This window comes from Pongo pygmaeus, chromosome 7, assembly GCF_028885625.2.
Source record: "Pongo pygmaeus isolate AG05252 chromosome 7, NHGRI_mPonPyg2-v2.0_pri, whole genome shotgun sequence".
Classification (NCBI taxonomy): Eukaryota; Metazoa; Chordata; class Mammalia; order Primates; family Hominidae; genus Pongo; species Pongo pygmaeus.
The window spans coordinates 114,202,889-114,229,033 of NC_072380.2; the positions used below are offsets into that span (position 1 = coordinate 114,202,889).

General features: G+C 40.4%; 1 protein-coding gene across 12 annotated transcripts in view; it reads right to left on the reverse strand.

Annotated features, from left to right (window-relative positions):
* The window catches only part of NCALD (neurocalcin delta), a 454,184-nt gene that overhangs the window by 72,845 nt on the left and 355,194 nt on the right, over positions 1–26,145 (reverse strand). For 5 of the 12 annotated variants that reach the window (XM_063669000.1, XM_063668999.1, XM_054498376.2 and 2 more), the window contains one exon: positions 24,014–24,067. The exons of the other annotated variants lie outside the window; for them this stretch is intronic. The gene's annotated coding sequence lies outside the window, so the exon portion shown is untranslated. The remainder of the gene's footprint in view (positions 1–24,013; positions 24,068–26,145) is intronic. 12 annotated transcript variants of the gene reach the window in all.

A 26,145-nucleotide genomic window follows, 5' to 3' on the forward strand; every position in this document is an offset into this window, starting at 1 on the left:
ACTCTTTTACCAGTGAAAACACATAGTGGTGACAAGAGATTCTCAACAGGTTAAATGCCACTGTGAGCTCACTTTGAACCATTCAGGTTCTGGAATCATGACTGATGTGGGGAGAGTAAGAAGCAGAACAATTCCTAAACACACACTGTGTGCTGAGCTGTCATCAGAGGGGACCTGCCAGAGATTAAGTTTTTGTCCATCCCCCTTCCCCCACCTTTTTTTTTTTTTTTTAAATCAAGACAAATGGCAGAAAATCAGATCAGAAGTGGCCTCATTGATGAGTGCAAATGTACCGCTAGTGGCTCCACTGTCTATGGAGATAAGTGTCTCAAGGTCCTTTATTTTGAGGATTTAACAGAAAAGCTGGTTCACTGTTTTGGTGAAGGACCTTGGGAGAAAGCTTCCATGAGGTGGCAGATCATTAAGAGGACTTCACTCAGCACAACTGGGGCTGTCCTGAGACCCAAGATGTCACTGTATAGGTAAACTCTCCTGGCTGGGACATTCTCTTGGCCTGAATGGTCAGCAGGACCAGCTAGGATTCCCTGCAACAATGGATAGGCAATGACTATCAGACTGTACCTGACTGGCCCGTGTTCAACAGCGCCACTGTGTGGCAGTGAAAAGCAAGTGCAGGGTAGACCAATGAGACCTCAGCAGACTATGCTATGCATTTGTAAGTCAAGGGCCATCTTTGCACGGAATAAGCCCTGGAGATTTCAGGACAATTAAGAGGAGGAAAAAGAACAAGACGGAGATACTGGTTTGCCTGCTAATGAGGTATATTGGATGTCTGAAGAATTAACTAAAATAAGAGGGATGCAACTTTACCTGCACTGCTGTTTGTGAGTGGTTCTCATCAGTTACAAATGCACCTGACAAGAGAATCTGACTGGATGAGATTTTTCTGGTAAGAATATGGCTTGATATACATTGTATGTCTTGTTTCACAATTATTAAATGTATCCTATTAGAATCTCTACTAGGCAGTACATAAGGAATTGACTGACTTTTTCACCTGGCAATGAATAATGCCGCGGTAACGTGACCACCTTTCCAACATGGGTGTGGCTGAGAACTTCTGGAAGGATGAACACAATCAAAGACAATAATGGCTCCCTTCTTAGTCTCTCATGTCTCTGTCTTTTCTTTCAGCTTTGTTATTCTTTAGGAACAACATTTTTCCAATAAGCAAAAACTATCTCATGCCATAATCCTTTTTTCTTCCTCTTGCTTCCTCCTGAGTTCCATGTCAGTATTTACACATCGCCGCTCACTCCTACTGTTTACCCACGATGGCCTTCAGATCCTGTCCTCAACCTCTCATCAAATAACCTCACATTTTCCATTATTCACTAGAACCTCTCATAACATTTCCATTTCAACAGAAAACAACTTTCTGAAGTCAAGTACTAGTCTCTCTTTTAAAAAGAAAAGTAACTGAACATTCAAGGTGCTATGGCAAGCCATGAGAATACTAGGTAAAGCTATGTGTTACTTTCTAACTGCTCGCTCCATTTTCCTTATCTCTCCGGAACTTTATACAGAGCATGTCCTGACCTCTGAGGGCTGCAGAGACAACTACTCAGAGAGGGTCAGTCATCTCTAGTTTCTGTGACTTTTCCCAATGAATAAGAAGGAGGTAGAGAAGAAGAGCAAGAAGAAAAATGGCTGTCATTCTTTTTATTCCCAGGTCTAATGAAGTATTTTGAATTCCAATGTTCCAAAAATGTTTCATTTTTTCATGAAATTGTGAAATAATTTTTCACTTGGCCTTCTCCATCACCCCAGTTCTAGATGGTAGGGTTTTTTTTAGTATCAATTTTACCTTAAAAATTTATTATAGTGTTTCCCCTTTCTCTATCCCTATATTTATTAACCTTGCCTCCACTCTACCTTCATTTATACCTAGTAAAGTGCCTGGGACACAGTAGGCCTTCAACAAATATGGTGAAGTAAATGTGAACATAATTTCTTGCTTGCATTACTGTACTCATTTCCTAACCCAAACAACCATCAGAGAGGCTATTTTAACAATTTTTTTAGAGCCTCCTACCTCCCAAGTAGCTAGGACTACAGGTGTGTGCTATCACACCCAGATAACTTTTTATTTTTTGTAGAAATGGGGTCTGGCCATGTTGCCCAGTTGGTCTCAAACTCCTGGCCTCAAACAATTCTCCTGCATCAGCCTCCCAAAGCACTGGAATTATAAGTGTGAACTACCATGCTGGCTGATTTTTAAACTCACATCTCTTTATGCCACTTTCCTGCTCACCAATACCAATAAATCCCCACTGTCTTCAATGTCATGTCTGATCCTTCAGTCTAATACTACAAATGGCTTTGTAATCTGGCCCCAGCCTGCCTTGCCTAAAGCACTTGACCCTCTCTCCACCCGCTCCAGCTCCAACTCCACAGAGAGGCAGGCCCTTCTTAGCAGGCCCCAGCTCTCCCCCTCCATAGGTTGTCTCCTGCTGACATCCCAGTCTCCACTGTTCCTACTCATCCTGCCTGGATTCCCACCAAATAAAGCCGGAAACAAGTGCTTGCTTTCCAATGACAAATCACCATTGATCCTGGGTGCCAAACACTGTCTTGAGCACTTTATATAACACTGCAGTATTTCCTTGAATCCCAATAACAATAAAAGCTATGTATTAATTCATTCAGTAATCTGTTCCTCACATGAATTATGGCAGATCCAGGATTTAACCCTATATGTCTGTCATCAAAGACCAGGTGCTCTTACTTACCACATCTACCACATGCCCCCTGTCCCCATGTGTCCTGACTCTAGGCATGCACCTCTCATACCTCTCGGACCTCTCTATGGTATTCATTACATTGCAAGACAGTTCTGTTTACAGATTAGAGTTCCCTCACAGGATTATGAACACCTCAATAGCAGGCCTGGTGTTTATATATCTGTGCATCTCTAGTGTCTGGCATAGTGCTGGGACACAGGATGTGCAAAATACTTTTTTTTTGTAGTTTAATTTGAATCTATGCATCCAATAATAAGAAAGATCCCAAACCCTACTTGAATTGGAGAGTTGCATCACATGTAGATCTTAGAGCTCTTTTACTACAAAGTACAAATCCAGTGGCTCAATTTGATAATAAGGATGCTGAATCTCCACTTGCCATCCCCAACTTACTTCATACATCAATATTTTTAACTCATTTATAGGAACCTGGCATTGTAATATTCGTGACAACCATCTATAATTCAACCAGCCAAGCACAACAGCAGAAACCACCCACATTTTCAATAACAGCATTGCTTAATCCGAAATGCTTTTTGGAAGACAAAGAAGCATTCATAAAATGGAACAGTAGTGAATGTTGATAATGAGAAAGTTTTATAACAAAGTGTCTTGCTGATTTATATAGTACTTCCAAGCCAATGGCTAGAAGAAATTTTTATAAAGATTCTCTCTCCTAAGCCTAGGAGACATGCCAGAAAGTTGTCAGTGTCTTCGAAGACAAAGAAACTGAGAGAGGGAGAGGGGGAAAAGGAGGGAAGGAAGAAGAGAGTCAGGGAAGAGGAGGAGGAGGAAAGAGACAGGGATTGCTTTTAATATCTTGATACACCAATGGGGAAAACTGTAAGCAGTAAAATGAGGAAAACATACCAGATTATTTTCAGGAAGGAGTTGTCATCTGAATTCAAGATGGGTCTTGAAGGTATCCCAGGGACCTGCCTGCTCTCAGGGCTAGGACAGCAATGTTCTCTTTCCTACTCTTATTTCAATTCTGCCACACAATAAAGAGTCCTGGGGGCCAAGGAACAGGGAACTGCATTACTAGACCTACATCCCCAAAGAAGACCAGACAAAATTACCAAAGTTTCAGGTGACCAGACTGAATTTCCAGGAGCTACAGTCACTTCCTTTGTGCAAAAAATATAAAAATGTACAGCTACCCCCAAAGCTTGATGAGGGTAGTAATATCTGTCACTGAGGGCATCAGATAAAAATGTATCATCAGTAAGGGCACATGGCAGGCTTAGGTGGAGGGAGAGACTGGGCTGATCCCTGATTAAACAATACCTAGCACTTACTCTCCCTTAGTAGTTCAATTAAGGGCAGTGACGCTTGCATTTAGACACTGCGGTTCCCAAGGCCACACCAGACCCCAAGGGGTTGGTCAAGTCAAGATGGTGGGCAATAAACAAGCTGACCCAAGGTTATGGCTCCAGTCCCATGAGCCTGGTTTTGACATGATTCTCCAAGGGCTACTGACTGATAATACACAGATTAGTCTGGTTAGAGAACATCTCTTCCCATTTCCTCCAGCAGAACACCTCAGATATTGACAATTTGTCACGCCAAGAACACATAGCCTGAATTTTCCACTCCTCCCACGCTGTTTGGCTGGCCTGGCTAGCAATGGGCTTTATTTTTACAATGCTTATCACTCTGCAGCTTTACCTCCAGGCCAGTGGGCTCTGAAGCAGCTGGAAACCAGAGCCAGCTGGGGGCCCTCCACTGAGCAGCCACCACTCAGAGCAAGCAAGAAGAAAAGGATTGCCACAGGCCATACTGCAAAATATTCTGGGAAGGACAGATGACAACAGGAGGGGGAAGGGACCTCCATTCATCCTAAAGTAAATGCAAACTGACGTCTGGATTAGGGGTGGCTGAGGTTCCCGGAGAGTGTCTGGCTGTCTTAACTAGATGCAGCAAACCTCTTGCTAATTCAGATAGATGAAGAAAAGCCAGTGTGCATTCGTGAAATTCCAGAACCATAGTGCATAGGCTGTTTCTGTCAAGTCCATACAGCAACTCGGCTTTATATTAAACATAAGTTTTCAAGTTGAGGTGTGGCTATAGCCTATGTTATTGAATCTATCTCACTTGCCATAAGCAGTAGTAATTTACATTCAAATAGTTAATGAAGTTAAGTCCTGCAAAGGTTTGCTTTCATGAATATAATAACAGCACCCTTTATACTCTTGTTTATCATATTTATTTACCCAGTTTGGCCTTTCTTCAAAGGCATCATAGAGATGAAGCCAAAGCCAGGTCAGGTCAAATCATAAATTTCAAGTTAGTAGAGTGCAAATGGGTGAAGTTTTCCCTTTATAGTTAGAAGCCCTGTGTTCTATCCACTTCCTCCTGGGAGCTGTGAAAAGTTTGAACAGATGTTCACATTCGGCTGGGGGCGGGGGGAGGGATGCTTTACTGCTGCTCTATTTACTTCCTCCAGCAGGATCCGTTTCCATGTCCTTATGGACTAGAGAGAACAATTCCACCAGCGTAACTGCTACCTGGGGGAGGGGCAGCCTGAGATCCTGGTTCCCATGAATCATGATGAATTAAGAAAGGAATGTGGGATGCCATGAAAACACACTTAGCTCTCTGTCTTTTAGTTCTCAAAATTAGGTCAGCAACTTTGCTGGAGCAGTAGCTTCATCTTTGGGTGCTTTAACGAGGCAGCCAATCATCTGGTACATGAAGCCATTTAGTCAAAGTTTATCTTTTGCATCTGTGTTACTACAGCAGCCTCCCCAGCTTAGAATGAAGGGCGTGTGAGCATAGGGAGAACCCACTTATGACTATGTTGCCCTGTGACATTTATTTTCCTGCAGTGTTTACCCTGGGATTGAATAGTGTTTGTTTTTGGCAGTATAATAAAAACTCTCCAGAAAATCTCTTGGATGAAAGTGCATTCACCAAATCACCCAATCAGGAAATATTTACTGAGAACTTATCATTTGAAGGCACTGAGAGTGTAAAATGCAGCCCTACCCTTTAAGACCTTATTATTTAGTTGGAGGTGACAGCAGTATTTACAGATATGGCTAATCAGGGACTTATTTGTTTCCCAGTATTCAATCTCCCCTTCTTCCTTTTAGTAATGGAATCCCGAGCTGGGCATGCAGCTACCCTACAGACTAGGTTTCTCAGATTGGCTTAAGTATGGCCACGTGACTAAGTTCTGGCCAATCAGTTGTGAGTAGAAGTGAAAAGTACAACTTCTGGGTCATACCTTAAAAAGACATCACTTACTCACTGTTTCTCTTCCCCCGTTTCAGGGCCTCGAATGTACATGTGGGAGTATAATCCAAATTCCACTATCTGAGGAGAACAACATAGTAGGGAATGGTGGAGCAAAACTATTGAAGGAGTTGGGCCCCTAATGACCTTGGGAGCATAAAGGCAATTCTTCTACCTTAATGCTTCAGCTGAGATGAGAGACAGCAAAAGAAAGAACGCTTCTATCTTGTTTAAGCCACTGTTACTTAGTCTCTGTTAAATCAGCTGAATCAATATCCCGACTAATATATACGCATTTTCCCTAAATAGACCAGGAGCTTCTGGATACCTCTTTATTTCACCAATTCCCCCCCGGAGCCTTCATAAAGTAGGTGCTCACCCCATATTTGTGGATCATAATACAAAGATCTAGCTAATAAAAATTCCATTTTGCTCTGGTGAGATAATTTAATACTATTATATGTATTATAAAAAAATAAAAGGGTTAACTATAAGTTCCTTATAAAGGAAATCTCCAAAATGATGTCTGGCTTGGCTTAAGAGACTTAGAAAAAGGCAAGAGGAACATAATATTAATCTATTAATTTCTGAAGGGTGAAAATATTTCAAAACAAGGGGATTTTATCAGATGACTGACATAGAGATAAGAGAATAAACCTTAGCTTATGGTCAAACATGATTATATAAATCAGCACTGGTCTACAGACACCACTATCTGGACAAAGTCTACTTTTTTTTTTTTTTTCTGTCACCCAGACTGGAGTACAGTGGTGTGATATCGGCTCACTGCAACCTCCGTCTCCCAGGTTCAAGCAATTCTCTCCCTGAGCCTCCCAAGTAGCTGGGGTTATAGGTGCTTGCCACCACGCCTGGCTAATTTTTGTATTTTTAGTAGAGATGTGGTTTCACCATGTTGACCAGGCTGGTCTTGAACTCCTGACCTTGTGATCCACCCACATTGGCCTCCCAAAGTGCTGGGATTATAGGCATAAGCCACCACGCCCAGCCAAGGCCTACTTTTAATAAAAAGTGGACAATAGATGCTCAACTGAAGAAACTTACCTAATATTAGCACCTCTTGCCTATGATTCTGTTAGGTAGTGTTTTAGGATAGCTTTACTACTTATTAACTGTGGGACCCTAGCAAATTACTTAATTCCTTTAAGTCCCAGTTTCTTTATCTCTACAATGGCAATTCATCCAACAAATATTTATCGAGTGTATGTATACTACATATCAGGCACTGTGCTAGGCATTCTGTCTGAGGCAAACAGAAAAATTAATAAAATTATATGGAATATTAAAAAACAATAAGTACTATGGATAAAGTTAGAGTAAAGGAGACCAGGAATACTGGTGGCAACAATTCAAATATGGTGTTCTGAACAGTGAATATGGTGTTGAGCAATGATTGTGGCTTAAATTAGGGTGGTAGCAATGCAAGTGGAAAGCTATGGTTGAAGTCTGGATAGGGGTTGAAGGTAAACAAAATTTTCTGACAGGTTGTAACTGAGATATGAAAGGAGGAAATGACTCCAAGGTTTTTGGCTTGAGCTAAAACTGGAAGGGTGAAGTTGGTAACCAATGACAGGGAAAGGTACAGACAAAGTCACGTTTGCCCAAAAGATCAACAGTCTAATTTTCAGACATGCTGTGTGTGATGGTTCATCTTATGTGTCAACTTGATTGGGCCACAGGGTGTCAGATATTTGGTCAAATATTATCCTGGGTATTTTATGAGGGTGTTTTTGGATGAGATTACCATTTGAATCAGTAGACTAAGTAAAGCAGTTGTCTTTCCTAATGTGAGTGGACCTCATTCAGTCAACTGAAGGCCTGAATGGAACAAAAATCTGACCCTCCTCCAAGTAACAGAGAATTTCTCCTGCCAAATTGCCTTCAAACCATGACATTGGCTTTTCTCTTGCCTTCAGACTTGAACTAAAACATTGGCTCTTCCTGGGTGTTGAGCCTGCTGGCCTTTGGAATGGAACTACACCATCACCTCTCCTGGGTCTCCCGCTTGCCAAGTCACCCTGCAGATCTTGGGACTTGCACACCTCCATAATCAGATGAGCCAATTCTTTATGACAAATTTCTCTCTCTGTCTACACACACACACACACACACACACACACCCTATTGGTCTGTCTCTCAAGAGAACCTTAAATAATGCACTGAGCTTGGGATGCCCATTAGATATTCTAGTCGAGTAGGTGGATGGATCTGAGTCTGGAATGGGGACTGAGTTGAAAATTGGTACTATATATTTGGCAATCACTGGCACAAAAACAGTATTCAAAGCCATAAGACTGGATGTGTTCATTGAGGGAATCAGTGTTGATAGGAAAGAGGAACAATTACTGAATCCTCCAACATCTAAAGATCAGAGACTTTGGCTGCAGACATTGAGAAGGAGCAGCTGTCGAGATAGAGCAAGCCAAGAAAGTGTGGTGTCATGACCAAGGGGAGTATCACAGCAAGGAGGAAGGGGCGATCCCCTATACCAAATGCTGCTGTTGGTCACTGCCACTGGAAAATGCCATTGCATTTTTAGCAGTATAGTGGCCACTGGTGACCTTGACAAGAAAAATAACACCAGAGAAGTGGCACCAAAGTCCCACTGGCGTGGGTTTAGGATGAATGTGAGGAGGGAAGTCACAGGTAATGAGTATAGCCCCCCTTGAAAGACCTTTGCTTAAAAGGAGTGCAGGAAAATGGGATAGTTGTTGGCAGGGAAAAGGGGTCAAGAGAAAGTGTTGTTTTTGTTTTGTTTTTAAAGGGAGCACTACCAGCATGCTAATAATGTCATTAGCTGCCACTTATGGAGCACTTCACTGTGGTGGCAGGTGCTTTGCATGTGACACTCAATTTAATCCTCCTAATAGTTTTGCAATGTAGATATTAATATCTTTATCTTTCATGCAGGGAAACAGATGCTAAAAGAACATGAGAAACTTTACAAAACCACAGTCAGAAAGTGGCTGTGTCAGGATTTAAACTCATGTTGTTCTAACTTGGACACAGGGACTTTTTACTACTACAGTCTATTGGCTCCCATGATAGAGTCTGCTAATCATAGAGCCTGCCTCCTGCGGCAAGATCAGGCATGTGAAGGTACCAGGCAAATATGAACCTTCAGGATTCTCATCAGTATGTAGGAAGCTCCTAATTGTATAGAGCAGTATGCAAAGAGATTTGTATCCTTCGGTGGCCCCAACCTTTAGGAACAAGATGTATAATACAGTTATCCTAATACAGACTTCTATACACAGCACTCCAGGCAAACAGAACTTACATCACATCCAAGGAGGGGAACAAACAGTAGCATGCAAATTCTATTTTCAGATTAAGCAGGGGAGTGAAAAGAAGTCCTGTCCTTTTTTACCTAGCACACTGGTGTGGATCCAAGGAGCTTCATAAATATTTGCTGTTCCTGCAGTTGCTGCATTAAACTGAGCGGGGCAATGTTCTGGAGGGAGAATGCCTTGGGAAGGCTCATCACTATCCTTGGCAATGAGAACTACTGGGGTCTCCAGCTATTGTCAAACCCCAACATGTGCAAAAAAATCAGATTAAACCAAGAATAAATCCGTCTGCAATATTACAGATTCCTTTAAAAAACATGCATAATTAAAAATTTTCTTCTTGGTGAAAAGTAAGATGCTCCTGGAATCTTTGTTCATGCTCAGAATAAGATTTGATTATCTAGCTTATGGGGACTCCTGGGCTGAAGACAGGTGGGTGTGTGTATGTTGAGGAGGAGTAGGAAGGGGGAGACAAAGTATCTTCCAAACCCAAAACAACTGGCAGGGACTGCAACAGCGAGCAGGTCAAGAGCATAAGGAAACTCCCTTGTTAAGCACCAGGGTGCCCTGGAAACAGCCATTTCAATTAGTGCCAGACTGAGTTGAAATGAAGATTAAGAGGTCATTTCAAACAATAGCTCAAGGATAATTTGCTTAGCATACAGATCTCTACTACCATATACTTCTGCTCTGCAATGCAGCATTAACCTCATTTACTGTTTAGTTCTACAGGGCACATATTATTAGTCAGAAAGGCCTCTTGTTTCTCACATAGAAAACTCCACTGAAAGTCTCACGCACACATGTCATTCTCAGTGGAGGCCACTGATGATGTTGTCCCACATGCTCTTTACGATCCCTTGCCCGCAACCCACCAACATCTCCTTATTTTCAGTTATTCTTAACTTTTAGGGAAAGTTTCTTTTTGGACAAAATAGCTTACATTTAGTGTATTCACAAAAGTGTCCTTTGAATTTTTTCAGAGGTCCACCAATCATATCTGAGTATGACATGGGAAAATGTTAGAAGCCTGCCCATCAGGAGAAAAAGAAGCAGTAAATTCCATTTTAAATTGGAAACAATTGGCCTTCATTTATAATCTTTAACATGTTTTTCTTGATTATAGGAATAATACAAGCTCATTGAAAACAAATTCGCCAGACAGAAAAACATAAAAAATAACATGAAAAATGTCTTGAAATCTTATCCCTTAAAGGGCATGATTAACAATTTGGTGTATATCCTTCCAGATTTTTCTTATATATGATATATACATATCAGAGATCCCTAACCTGAGCTTCTAAGTTGTGTGTGAAATTTTGTGTGCATCTATACATAAGTGTTTTAAAAGGGACCATAACTTTCATCAATTTCCAAAGAAGTTTCTTTGTTTGTTGTTTTTGTTTTTGTTTTTTGAGATGGAGTCTCTCTGTCACCCAGGCTGGAGTGATCTTGGCTCACTGCAACCTCTGTCTCCTGGGTTCAAGCGATTCTCATGCCTCAGCCTCCTGAGTAGCTGGGATTACAGGTGCATGCCACCACGCCTGGCTAATTTTTTGTATTTTTAGTAGAGACAGGGTTTCATCATGTTGGCCAGGCTGGTCTCGAACTTCTGACCTCAGATGATCCACCCACCTTGGCCTCCCAAAGTGCTGGGATTACAAGCGTAAGTCACTGCACCTGGCCCCACAAAGAAGTTTTAAAACTATATATGTATACATATACATAATATACACATTCCTATTTAATTTACAACAATTTAATCATACTCTATGTATACTTCTGTAACATTTTTTTCCACTTATAGACATCTTTCCATTTTAGTAATAGTTGTTGTTCCTGCTATCATTTTATTCTCAGTTGAGTTTTCCCCCTTCAGGTACCAGAACCTAGAGGTTAGAGACAGGCAGACCTGGCTTGGCCTCCTGGTTCCACCACTTACAATCTCTGTAAGTTTGGCCAGTTACATAGACTTTAGCAGTCTCAGTTTGGTTATCTGTAAAGTCAAAATAATAATAGATGTACTAGAATTATAATAAAAATACTGCAAGTAATAAGTAACAAAATGTATTTTAGGCAGTCAGCACTTAAACAATAACTGGCATAGAGTACATATTCAGTAAATAAATACTAGTGTTTTTCATTGATAGAATCCATTGACTGAATGGATACATGCACATACACATAAGACAACATCTGGAGAAGGTTTTTAAAATCAGGTCTTAGGATGACAAAAAAGTAGACTATTCAGAATAAAGCTGAAGCCACATTCTGGGATAAGATGGTATTTTCCATTCATTGGGAGTAAGCAAGCAAATGATTATTATACAGCTGCATATGTTCTAATGGATAAGGTGTCAGCCCTAACCGTGATAGCTAAGGAAATTGCCTATGGACTCAACTGATCTGGACTTCTCTCCTCTGGACCCTAACCCTCTTCTATGACGTTGAGAAGGTCATGATCCTTACCATTCCATGTTGGAATTTGCCCAGGTTTTACTACAAGTTCTTAGACTTTGCATCTGCAAATGCTGCAAGTTCAATGTAAATGCAGATTTCCACTTTCCCTGCACAATGCTGGCTGTCAGCCTCATGGATTAACTGGGGAATGGCTTTGCCTGTGGCCTGACCCACAGCTTTCTCTGCCCTGCTTGTGGTCACTCTTCACTCCTGGTGTTTGTTCTCTGCAGGTTAGAGCAAGAGTAGGCCTGTTGAAAGCCTCCACCATAGTCAGTAACTGGGCAACAGCTATATGTCAGGCGTGTGCTAAAAACTTTGCATATTTTATTTTCCTAATCTCACAGCAATTCTGGAAGTTATCATCTCTGTTTTTCAGATACAGAAATTGAGGCATAATCAAAATAAGGAACTTGGGCAACATTTCACATGTAGTAAGGGGGAGACTCAGCATTTGAACTGCTTCAATCTAGAGCCCTGTTACCTATAAACTCTACCACAATCAGCTTTTGATTCTGAGTGGTGAGCTATTATACATGTTACATTTGCAAGACTCTGGTGGAAAAGAAGAAAACGTCAGTCTGCTGCCCACCAGAAATTTCCCTCGGACAGAGCAGAGTCCACAGCACCAGCACATCTTATTCTCACAGGAAGTCTCACTGCAGGATGGCATGGTCACACCAATAGTCTATATCTGCAGATCATAGCTGCAATTAACTCCTTCAGAGTTGTAGGAGGGCCAATGAGAAAACCAATCAGAAAGGGTAAATTAGCCTGGTGCGGTGACTCAGGCCTGTAATCCCAGCACTTTGGGAGGTGGAGGCCAGAGGGCCACCTGAAGTGAGAAGTTCGAGACCACCCTGGCCAACATGGTGAAGCCCCATCTCTATTAAAAATACAAAAATTAGCCAGGTGTGGAGGTGCACGCCTATAATCCCAGCTACTTGGGAGGCTGAGGCACGAGAATCGCTTGAACCCGGGAGGCGGAAGTTGTGGTGAACTGAGATTGTGCAACTGCACTCCAGGTTGGGCGACAGAGCGAGACTCTATCTCAAAAAAAAAAAAAAAAAAAAAGAAACAAAAAAGAAACTTTAAAAAAAGAAGAGGTAAATTAATTTATCTATGATGTCAATGTCTGTGGTAGGCAGAATAATGGTCTTCCAAAGATATTCACATCCTAATCCCTGAAACCTATGAATGGGTTGCTTTGCAGGGAAAAAGGGATTTTTGCAGATCTGATTAAGAATCTTGAGGAGGGAAGGTTATTCTTATTCTGGATTATTCAGGTGTGTCCAGTGTTATCACAGGTTCTTTTAAGAGGGAGGCAGGAGCTTTTGAGTCAGAGGTGAGGTGATGGTGGAAGCAAGGTCTGAGTGCTGTGGGCTGTGAGCTAAAGGAAGGCAGTCAACGTCAAGAAGCTGGAAAAGTCAAGAAGACAGCTTCTCCCCTAGAGCCTCAGAGGGAAAGGCTGCTCTGTTGACCTTTAGGCTTCTGACCTCCAGAACTGTAAAATAATCAATTTGTTGTTTTTAGGCCACTAAATTTGGGATGATTTGTTATAGCAGCAGTAGAAAACTGATACAATGTCTACTTTCTGTGTTCTATAACCATAGTGTCCAGTATTAAACTTGACGTTCTATGCCCAATTTATTTATATCCATATAATGTCTCCTAGTATTTCAAATAGCTTATTAGTGATGTCCTAATTGCTCTAGTTCTCCCTCTTCATAAAGAAAATGAATTATAATATACTACCTATAAGCTTTTAAGTGAACATACTCTAGATATTTCCAAACCTAATAGTGGAAGACCATATTCCTTTCCCTTGGAAAATAACCTAGGCATGCCATCCTCGAACTAGCTCACATTGATTCACTGACCCACAGCTTACAAAACTAAAACCAGCAGGCATGATTATAAGTAAATGTACATTTATTTTCTTCTTTTTTTTTTTTCTTTTTGCTGAGACACTGGCGAACATTTCCAACACTTACCTGCAATGGCATCTTTCACCAGCTCAACTGTATGAAGGTTAAAAACTCTTCCTAATTTTGATTCTAATAAATGACTTGAAGAAAAGTGTGTCCCTGTTTGTTTACTTCTATAAATTTAGAAGCACTGTGAAATCTCAAACAAAATTAGCCTGGGATGCGAGGAATCAGGTAACCTAATTAACAAAGGCTGAGACACTTACATTCGCAGGACTCTGGATCAATGCTGGCCAGCCTAACTGAAGGGAGAGCAGACAAGCCCTGGATGGGAGAACTAACAGCTCAGAGAGAGAATTCTAACATGAACAAAGATCATTCACAGATTGATGAGGCTTTTGTTGTTCCTGGCATTGAGCATAAAGAAGAGTCCTATAGTTGTGAAAGGTTCCTAACACCATCATTATTATTTGAATAAGCCAGGAAACATCAGATCCCAGAAATGCATCCTTTGTGGCCATATATTTCAGGAAGAGAGCTTTGATTTTCAGAAATCCTGCTGTGTGGCCCTGTGCTGTCCAACTGGATACCAAAATAACCAATGTTTTCATGCAGGTACCAGACTGGTTTGAAGAGCCAAGGAACATTAGTTGGTTCTCTTGCATTATTCATTCCTAAAAATCAAGAGCTCCAAGCAGCTGCATATGCTTGACATACTAGACTAACCCCTTAAAGAAATGTCAGCAAGAGGTGATGTTATAATCAGTAGCCAAGATTATTGTAAATATTTTTTTCTGGATTTTTCCCCATTATCTAAGATCTCCTTATAAACAGACTCCTTCTTACTCTCTGATGGTAACGCTTTACACTGAATAAATGATTTCAAATGACAGATTGACTATGCAAACTCCTGAGGGGCTTCCTGCAAAGAAGAAGTAGGCTGGCAAGTAGTTGCTACTTCTTTACCAGGAAAAAACAAAGTTAGAGCGAGTGGCTTGTCTGTGTGTGCCAGCTGTCATCTGGGACAAGCAGGACTCCTGACACACTTGGCAAGTAGCACAGACTTCCAAGTCTTTCTTTCTCTCTCAAGCACAGGGCAGGGACAGCCACAGTCAAGATTTCCCAAAAGTCATGATTTCAAATGATTTTATTTTCAACACAGTGATTTTTTAAATTTAAAACTAAATGTGGTTTCACCTTTATGCGGGTTGAAGACTGTTTATATAAATACATTTTTTAAAAAATAGATAAAATCTTTAGGCCGTATTATGATTCAGGGTTAAGAAAATATGGCCATTGTATTTTATGCAATGTTATGTGTGATAAGGTTTAAATTTAATGCTTCAATTCAAACACATCTTGCAACTAAGAGGGTTCAGACAAAATTAGTTCACTTTCCTTGCTGTTGCAGCTATGGATCTAAGTTCCAGTTCCCCACCCCTATATAAAAGTTACTTTCTTTTCTTTCTACCTACCCCCTCCAAAAAATAAAAATAAAAAAAGAACTGCTATCGGGTAGGTGCAGTTGGATGAAACCCACAAACAATAACAAGATATGGTGCCCACACAAGGCAGAGCCTTGGCTAGGACTGTGTCTGACATGACCCTCTGCAGAGCCTCGGCAGGGACCACTCCAGCTAGCATCATGGTACCTTCAGATCAGCAAGTTCAGGGTGGAGGTGGGGTGGACAAAAATTCCCACAAAATACATCATTCCTAGGATGCAAGAGCATGAAGCATAGAAGAAAAGCTTTGCTTATTTAGAAAACTGCTCAAAATAAATATTACTCAAGATAAAAGTCAAGGAAAATAGGCCATTCTTGTTTCATCTGTCTTCTCCATTTAAATTTGCAAAGGCTGTGGTTATAAAACATGCTTGAGGGCAGGCTTTACTGCCATATGCTTAGATATTCACAAAGGTTCAGACCAGGTACTACAGGGCCTACCAGGACATCAACAAATGCATCTAATGCCTAAGGAAATTATTAGGATTATATTTTATATTTGTGAAGAGTTTAATTTTGGCAAACCATTTTCATGACTGTTTTGAAGTAAGATGAGCAAGGTTATCATGAAGTCATTTTGAATCGGTGAGAAAAGAAAGGCACCAAATCAGGACAATGTATGCCTTATTATTCTTAGTTTCATACCAAATAGCCTAAGAAAACACATCTCCCCAACAAGTTCAGGTCAGTTGAGTACTTAACCCTGGATATACCCAAGGTACTATCTATGTCAGCAATTAGAGTTTGGCATGAACTAGGTTATCCCATTCATTCAATGAATAATTATTCCACAAATAGGCACTGAGTTGCAATTATGTGCCAGACAGAATATGATCAAGGCAGGCCTGGGCCTTCCACTCAGTTTACAGCTTCATCTTGTGCCTCTACCTGAGTGGTAGGAACCTGGGAATGAGGCCACATTCCACAGAGAGTTCTACACACCCCTGAGACTAGACTTGGGTCTGGCCTAAAGGCAGAAGCTTTGAGTTGAGATGGCAAAAACTGTAGGAGTTGGGGATTCTAACGCCAAGAAGGGTCCCATGGTCAAACTAGTTTGGGAAACATGTCTTATCATATCCTCCTCTTAGAGGTTTACAAGCAAATTAACAGCACTGAAAAGTCTTCCAATTAAGAAACATGCTAACTTTCATTCATCTAGCAAATATGTTTATCCTGGAACAACCCTAGAACCAGCCTTCTGTAGGATCCACTGTGGGAAATGCCGATAGGCCCACAGTCTTAGAGCAGAATCCAAGGACTCTGATTTAGAAATCGTATGTTCCTAGTGGCAAATACACTTGTCAGAATGGCCTGTTAAGATTTGGACTTCAGGGACCCCCTTGGCTTAGCGAACTCTCCAAGGAGGCAGAGAACAAAATAACTCTCTACCTGTTCTCTAGCATGCTATTCCTGAACCCACTTCCCTCAGCCCTGGACGCCTTCCTTGGTTTCTGGGTTATCAATTCTCTTAGGACTTGGCTCCATAATTTCAGGCTTTGATTGCTCTCTGTGTTCTTTGACCCAAGTCTGGTCACAATACCATTTGGCCTCCTGGTACCTGTTCTCATTCTTTGGTCCAAGGACATATCATGGGTCCCTGGCTCTACTCTACTATTCTGAAGCCAAGAGCCTCCCTTCTAAATTGTTTTCCATGAAATCTCTTGCTTCTGGGACAAGATTTGGTTCACCATCTTAAATCTAACCTTATATTTCCTTGTGAGAATGGGTTACCTCAAAGGAGAGGGTCATGGTCCATCCCCATTTAATAGAGAGAATTGAATGGTGATCCAGTGACCCCAGAAAGGGGTAGGAGTAGACCCTAGTATATTATATCATATATTATCTCATCTCGTTGTCCCCAAAAATTATGAGGTAGTTGCAATTTTTTACTTCTGTTTTCAAAATCAGGAAATGAATCATTTGAGAGATTGTAACTTGCCCAAGCTTTAATCACAGAGCTTTAGTGATTGAGCCAGGATTTGAACCCAGGCAGTCTGACTTCAAAGGGCATGCTGCTCTGAATCAAGAAGCCTCCCTTGATTCTCCATTCCATATCAGGGTCTACCAACTCATCTTCAAGAAGCCCTGCCTGGGAGCATGGCACTCTTGTCCAGTCGTGATCCTGGGGCAGCCTAGGGTTCTCAGCTGCACCACTCCCTCACCAGTCAGTTCAGCACACAATATCATGGGTTTGTTCTTCTCTCCCTGTTGCTCTGCCAGAGCAATCTAGCTCCACTACAGCTCAACTGCTAAACCACTCTGTGCAAATGTTCCCTCTCTGATAACAAAATGCTGTAAGCCAGGCTAATAGTATAAGTTTCCAGAAGGTTCCACATGCAGGGGCTCTAATGGCAGGATGGTGGAGACCATGGGGGAAACTGTGGGGTCAGATTTAGAATTTTGCCAGGACCAGGATTCACAACCCTCCCTGCACATGAGCATCACCTAGGAAGCTTTTTCCCCACCTAATTCAAAAGACCAATGCCCAGGCCTCATACCTGACCAAACGAATCAGAACTCCTGTGAGAGAAGCCCCAGCAGTGGCATTTTATTAAAGCTCTCTAGCTGATTCTTATGTGAGACTGGAGTTGAATATTCCTTTTCTAAACATAGGACTAGTTATATAAATAAAAACACATTTCCTAAACGTTGGCCTATGTACCTCCCATTGAGGCTATTTCCCACTGAAAAACATGTGCTTTCTCAGAAGGAAGAGGTTTAAGAATCATGGACATGACTGATTATTATGTACTCTTGGGCCAGAATCAACTTTACTGGGACTTTGTTTTCTCATTTATTAAAGAGGACTAATGTTAACATACCTCAAACGTAGGTAATGAAAAATGACTAATTCAGTGGTCATTGAGTACCGCTTACGCAAACTTAAAATGCTGCTATGACAAGTAAGGGGATTTGGGTAATTTGTCTCTTAAGCATTGCCAAGAAATCTCCAATAATTATAAATAGGGATCTAGAATGGAATTCAATGAATCATACACCATAGACTCACTAATTACCTGTAAATAGCTGCTATTCTCTCCTTCCGCTAGTATATTTCCTCCAGATAGCAACTTGGGAATACGAATCAAAAGAATACAATATCTTGAAATTTCTTTGGCACATTCCCACAAAGCCAATGTTGTCTTGTTGGCCAACTGTTTTCCTTGAAACAGGTGTGCTTCAGCTTAAAGAAGGCGGAGACCTACTATGAAAGAAATAACTGAACAAAGTATTCTTCCACTTCACACAGCTTTCTTAAAATAGAAACTTCACTTGTGCATAGTTCATTAATTTATTACCCTTGAGGAGAAAAAAAAATCACAATGATGATGTAACTCTGAAATGATCAAGTTAACCAGTGGGGAAATGTGATTTAATTTCTGAAACCTTTACATTAACTCATGTGTGATTAGAAGAGAGGTTTACTCCCATGAAGTTAGAAAGAGCAAAAGAAAGAGACATATTTAGGTTATAAGGCACAACTTTCAGCGCCTGCTTGTCACATCTTGTCTCACAAGTGATGGAGTGCATCGGCAGTGAGTCATGGCGGAGGCAATAGGCGCCATGAATATGAGAAGATCTACCCAAGGCATGTCAGTCCCGCTAGCTGGGCTCTCCGCTTCCACCTTCCCACATGGCCCAGCACCTAGGTCAGCCTTGTTTGCATAAGAACCATTTAACAATGGCTCTCTCTATCTACTATAAGCTGAATGCCGCACTAGGTCTTCTAGGAAGACAAAGATAAAGGTAGCATGCTCCCTGCCCTTTAGGCTTGTCAACTTAGGGTGCCCAGATATCCAGGTCTGACAGCCTCAATCTTTTGGGCAGCCCTACTAAGGGGATCTGTGCCAGTTCGTTGGGAGCTTCATGGATTAGTCCCATCCTTAGGTTGCTCCTCACAAATAGGAAACTTGCTCAGGGTTGTTTTCCCAGTTGTGTAGTGATCTGGGCTGAGAACTTCCTACTGGCATCGGATCTCTTTGTCACCAATGGCATAAATCCACTACAGGAGTTTTTAGTGATGCTATATGGTTCATCACATTGGGCTCGGAGTACAGATTATGACTTCATAACTTACTGTCCCCTAAAGGCAAGAATTGCCATCAAGGCCTAACATAGTGCCTGTATTCCAGCACTACTTGTTAAATTCAAGGGCACAGAACTTGCCTCTCATGTTATGTGCCGACCACACACGTGCTTGGCTAAAATTTCTGGTGCTTGGCAATCTGTCCACAGCTCGAGATCCCTATAGAGATTAGGAGGTACAGGAGGCTCTCAACGTTTAGCTGGTGTGCATTAAGAATCACCTAGGAGGTTTTATACAGGCAGGTCCCAAGCCCCACCTCTGTAGATTCTGATTCCAAAGTTCTGAATTTGGCCTTAGGAATCTGCCTCTTTCAACCACACTGCTATGGCTCTGATTCTGATGTCAGTGACTGGAGGGCCCTGTGTTTAGACATTATACCTCTCTCCTCAGGCTGCTGGGAAGATTCCAACCAAGAGCCCTGGGGGATCAGTTTGGGCTGGTGCTCCTCTCCACTGACCCAGCAGCTCAGATCCAGCTGGAGGTTGGAGTAATATGAGAACCTTATCTTCTCTGCCTGTGCAGCCTTCATGCAGCCATTTCTCTCCTGGTGTCTCTAGTCTTGACTTCATCAAGGGCTGCTGAGAACGTGTGCCTTTATGCCACTGACTTTACACTTAGCATTCCAAGACCTCACTAGCCTATTAGGATAACCTAGCATTTCACTGATGGTTGCCAAGGTGGCTCCTGAGTCATACAACTGAGAATATCCTGTCTTATACTGTCACACTTCTAATGCTAGTGGCTTCATTCTTAAAACAAACCCAGTTTGATGCTGAGAAGTTGGGGATGTGATGGGTATGCCCTTGGAGTCAGGATCTCTGCCTCATCAGGTGAGGAGTGAGATCCTTGGGAACAGCATGAACCCCAGATAATCCTGTTATAGACAAACAAAAGAACCCTACTGAGATGTCTTTAGTAATGTTCTAAAACCTGGAATTAATTATCCCCAAATACAAGAGATGAATGATGTGTATAGTACATGATCAGACTGAAAATGGCTAAAATGGAAAGAACATATGGCTTGTGATCAGAAGCAGATCCCTGTACTTACCTGGGATAATTCCAAGCAAATGTGCCCCTTAACTCCAATTTCAGGAAAGACAAACCCAATCTTTCCTCTAATGTGTCATTCATTCTTTCACTCATTGACACACACTTATCAGGTACCTGCTTTGTGAACAGAATAACACATCTAAAAATTACAAGACTAATTTCAATTAACCAGGAATTAAGAGCCTGCTTCCTTTTGACAACTAGTAATTTTTTTTTTAATATTAAGTTTGCAGAAATAGGAGGCAAAGCACTCCAACCTCTGGGGAGGACTTTCAGATGGTGACTGAAGTCAGAGGCATTGGAGCAAGGAAGTTCTACCAAACATCACAGGAGCAGCAGAGCTTGTTGGCTGAGCGGGTCATGCTTTATCCATTCCAGCAGGCAACAGGGGCCCAAGGACAATTTGAAAGCTCCATTCTAAGCTGTCTGTGATTTCATAATGTCCCTGTGAAGTGAGGACTTAGTACAAGTAATGCTACTTAATACAAGTATAAGCAGATGCTTTAATGTACATTTGCAAAGAAGACTGATGTAGGTTTTAAATCATGATTATATAGAACCATGAAAGAGCATTTACTGACACCTATTGAATTGCGGACCCAACCTTTCTGCTAAAACAAAACAGCTCTATTTAGACCTGCACTCACTGAACTGGCAAAGGTGAGAACCCTGTAGTCAGACTACCACTCGGCAGAAAAGGATACAACAGAGATTATTAATTCATCCAAAGAAAATCTCTAATCAACAGCCCTCTGGGACCAATTTCCACCAGTCTCCCCCAAAAAGGTATGTTCCAGTTTGCCGCTGGGCCTTCATCCATACTGCTCCTTCTGCCTGAAACACCCTTCTCCAAAGCTTCACATGACTAAAAAGGAGGTCTCTAGCACCATCAGCAAAGAAAGACAACACACCTGTTTCCCAGGTCAACATCAAGCTTGCTCATTTCTTTGTTCATTCATTCAATCCCTGAGTTATTCAGTCTGTGTTGGGTACTTAATCCCAGTCCCCGTGGGGTGCACTGAGGACACAGATATGAAATGAGTCACCATGTTTACCTTCAGGAAGCTTGTAGCTTAATGGAGGAGACAGAAAATTGTAGAACTGTGTGGTTAGTGGTCTAATTTAGGTTTATATTTGACAGGAGTACTGGGGAAGTTAGGAATGGGACTCAGTGGAGTCCTGAAAAATGATACAGTACCTGGTTGAGGCAGGTATTGTGGATTTGATGAATGGAATTGGCTCATGTGACTCATCTATTTTCACTTTGTTCTCCTTGTATAAATGACCCACATTGATCATATGGTCAATCAGGGTTGGGGATGCTGTCTGGGCCATGAAAGAAGGAGAAATAGCCTCATAAAAAGGAGAAATAGCCTCATGGCCTCGTGCCAATCATGCATCAGCACACTGGGGCAGCCACTCTAATGTTAATAAAATCTCTCTTCAAGATGGCAGACTAGACATGACCGTCTGCCTATTCTTCCTTCAAAAATTCCAACTAAGTGGCAGCAAATATGTATGAAAAAGAATAAATCAAGAACTGGGATGGAAATCAAGAAAAGTTACCATCAGTAGACAGAAATTTTAAGAAATTTATAGAAAATAGCCAACAGATATGTTTGGATTGAGCCAACAAAAACCACAATGTAAAAGAGATTTTAGAGAGAGCTAATGAAGAGATGAGAGCAGTTCTTCTCAACAGAACCCTGAAGAATTCAGGTCTGGAGCCACAGGGAGAAGGAACAGTCAAGGCAATTAATAAACAGACTATGAAGAATGTTGTTTTCCATCTCTTTCTACATCCCTTTAAGATTTGTACAGAAAGGCAGTACATACAAGTAGTTCATCCCTAAAAATAAAGCCTTCCTGGTCCTGGCAGTCAGGACAGTCACAAGCTTGCCTGTCTGCTTCCCACTGTCACATGCGCCTCCTGTGAGCCGAACTGCCAGCCTTTCCATTCAAGAAGAGAAGTGTGGTGGAAAACCATTCCTACGTAACTGCCAAAGAAATCCCCTCAGTCACCTCTACTAGTCAGCATAGCCGTTCATTCATAAATATGATTGGGCCAGTCAACCCAGCCCTTCATTTATGAATATGACTGGGCCAGTCGAAAGTTACTGGTTATTGAAGGAAAACCTAGAACATATGAAAGAAGGATCCAGAAGAGCAACAGAACATCTGATACTAAAGGAAATGGAGTTGGAACAAAGGACAAAGAAGGTAACTTTTTGTTTTTTTAAGTAATACTTTTAGGGATATTTGAGAGAAGTCTGCATTCATAAATATAAAAAATGATTTTACAAAGATGCTCAGTGGAAAGTCTGAATAATTGAAATGAAATGACTCAAAAATAAGTTTGAGATCCAGAAGACAAAATTGAGAAAATCCTCTGAATGCACATAAAAGGGAAGAAATAAAATATGAGAAAAAAGTTAAGACCATAGAGGAGAGATCCAAGAGACCTAACATCTCCTAGAGCTAAGGGACCTACTATCCTTTCCATAGTAAGAGCTACTAGAGGAGAAAACAAAGAAAATAGAGATGAACACTTCAAATAAATCATAGAAGAATATTTTTCTGGGCTGAATAAACCTTGAATCTTTGGATTTAAAAAACTTGAAGAGGAATAATAGTTTAAAAAATATCTGGACATTTCCTGGTAAAATTTATTACCTCCAAGTACAACAAGAAAATCCTAAAAGTTCATGGGAGAGGGATGGGGGATGGAGCTACCTATAAAGGAATCAAAATCAAAATGGCAGCAGACTCTGCATCTGCTTTCCAGGTTGCTAGAAGACAGTGAAACAAAGTCCATAAAATGGTGATGGAAAGTAATTTGGAGTCTATTTTTCAATTATGAGGACAAAATGAAGATCTACAAAGACATAGCCCTTCTTCTGTTATTTTGAAAAAAATTAAAAATATGCTCTAGCAAAATTGAAAATGAGTCTAAGAAAGGGGTAGATGTGGAGACAATGAAAATAATCCAGTTGTGATGGAAAGAAATTCTAGTAGAAGAGCTTAAATCTAGTCCACATTAAATGGTAGCACAGTGGGCTTAGTGGAGAGCATCTTCAATAAGAAAGAGGTTACTATGACTAATAATTAAGCATCAAAAATTAAACTATGACATGCCACATATGTACTGAAGATTTTAGTTTCTCCAGGTCAATCAGAGAAGACAAAGATAATTAGAAACTTTAGAAAAATAAATATACATAAAGGGCAATTGTGGCCCAAATATAGCAAACTAAAATATAGTGTGTGTTTAAACAATTTGTGGAATGTAAAAAACACTGGTATTAGAAGCAAACAAAGTTAAGCCTCTCTGGTCAAAGGGGAGGGTCACTAGATGCAGTGGTTTATGACTTCATGAACTATAGTCCTTACAGATTGCCCTTTTTTATACAATTTTCACCAAGAGAACAATCCTAAAGGTGGGATTAGGTTTTGAATTCTGTTTTAAAACCCCTTCTCCCAACCAAGGTTATTTTTGTTCTATTATCTGCAGTCTTTTCTGTCTTCTGAGACAGTTAACTAAGCTTTATTAACTAAAAATATAAGCCTGTACTCATTATGAAACAATTAGTTTTTTTAAGTTAATCCTCAATCGCTTAAAGTTTGATCTTTAATTTTTAATAAATTAAAATTAGTTAGAAACAGTAACTCTTACTTCAAACAGCTGTGTGAAGTTCAAATCCTCAATTTCATTTGAGTTCTTTTTCTTCTGTTGAAATAAAGTAAAATTAAATGTAATGCTTTTTAATTTTAAAATATTAGTAGTTGTTACTTTGGACAGTAAAACATTAAGAATGATGTTTCTTTTCTTTTTCATATTCTTCTGTGTTTTCCAAATGTTCAACCATAAACATATATTGATTCTATACCTAAGTTATTTAAAATGAATATTAATAGAAGACTAACATAAGACTATCTGGGTATATTACTAGGACTAGAAAGTCTCCCAGGTTGAATGGCTGGTTAGTTGAGTGATTATATAAAAATTGCACTGGGTTAAGTAAGTGATTTGGAACACATGCTTCAGCCTACCATCTCCTTTCCTTTAACATCAAGAACACATTCCCAGTGTTGTAGGTCTAAAACATCTGTCATGAAACAGATGTTTATTTTTTTGTGTACATTTTGCCCATGTGTTTAAACCTAAGAAACTTCCAATTAATTTAGGACTTTTAACAGGTATTTTATTAGTTGAATAGCTTATGCAAGAGAAGAGGAAGGACAGGTTTATTTTAAATTCCCTAAAAATGTCCCTGTTTAAAAACAGTAGAACAGTGGTTGGCAGGGGCTGATGGGGAGGGGTGAATAGGGAGTGAGTTTAATGGGGTTGGAGTTTCAGCTTGGGAAGATGAAAAAGCTCTGGAGATGTACAATAGTAATGGTTGCACAACAATGCGAATGTACTTAGTGAACAGAAACATACATATAAAGATGGCTAAAATGGCAAATTTTACATGCATATTTTACCACAACAAAAAAGTCCCTGTTAATTTTAAATCCAGACATGATATAACATGATTTCAGTGAAAACTTTCCTTTTTTACAGTATTTCAAAATCAGTGTCTTTTAGTTAACCTGTAGCATAACTAAGTTTTGTGCCTTTTGTGACTCTAACAAAATACCCCTCCTGATGGGGATGCTGATGGAACAGTTAATGAACTCTTGGTTCATTAACAGTATAGTCCTTGGCTATAATCCGTAGGCTGTTTTGACAGTCTGAGGGGAAAGAGAGTTCTATTTCTAAACAGTAACAGATCGGCCTTTAAAAATTGGAAGTTTGATCAACATTTTTTAAGGTGGGCACAAACAGATCTAATGACAATTTCTTTTACAAAGTGGAATTTGGACCAAAGATTGCATCTTTAATGGTTAAATAGCTTCTATTTTGTGAAATATATTCTGAATATACCAAAATATATATATAGCCTGAGAGAGCGAGAATGGTTTGCTTTAACTACCCCAGGCAGTTGGGCTTGTACCAAGGTTTGTACCACGTTGTCCCATTCAACCTGGGAGACTTTTTAGTCCTAGTAATATACTCAGGTAGTCTTATGTTAGTCTTCCATTAATATTCATTTTAAATAACTTCAGTATAGAGATCTTGTACCAAGAGCTCAGGGCTCACCAAGGGTTCCCTGACCATTCCCTCCTGAATAGCCGGGAGGTGACAAGAAGCACAACATGGGCAATGGCCTTGGGGCAAAGGCCTCTCGACACAAAAACCAATTTCCAAACCTTCACAATTGCCAGCAGCAATAGCAAGTGATGTTTTGTAAGTGGAAAACATACCTTTCATTTACCATCAGAGACTGAAATAAATGACTCAACTGGTTTAAAATCTTTATGTGATCAAATAGTTAAAAACTACATTGCCGATTCAATTTCTTCTGGTGTTGGACCTTAGGGACAGTACTAATCTGTGTGCTACTACAGTGAAATTATCATCAATATCAATGCATTACTCTTCACTAGAATGATTAACAGATGGTGTTTTTGTTGGCTACCCAGGGATTTGTTTTCTATTATTCTTTGTATTGTACCTATATGTTATATATACTTTTTTGCATGTATAATTTATAATATTTTTCTTAAAGATGGCATGCGCTGGTTAAGAACATTCTGATAGTTGCCAGACACATATATTGATGATTAGTATTCAAAGATTTCAGATGTAATGTAATGCAATGCACTCACAACTTACAACTAAAATTTCACTGAACACAATCTAATTTTTCATTGGTGACATGATTCAAAGATTTTTCAGAATAATGGTGCAGTGTCTCAGGG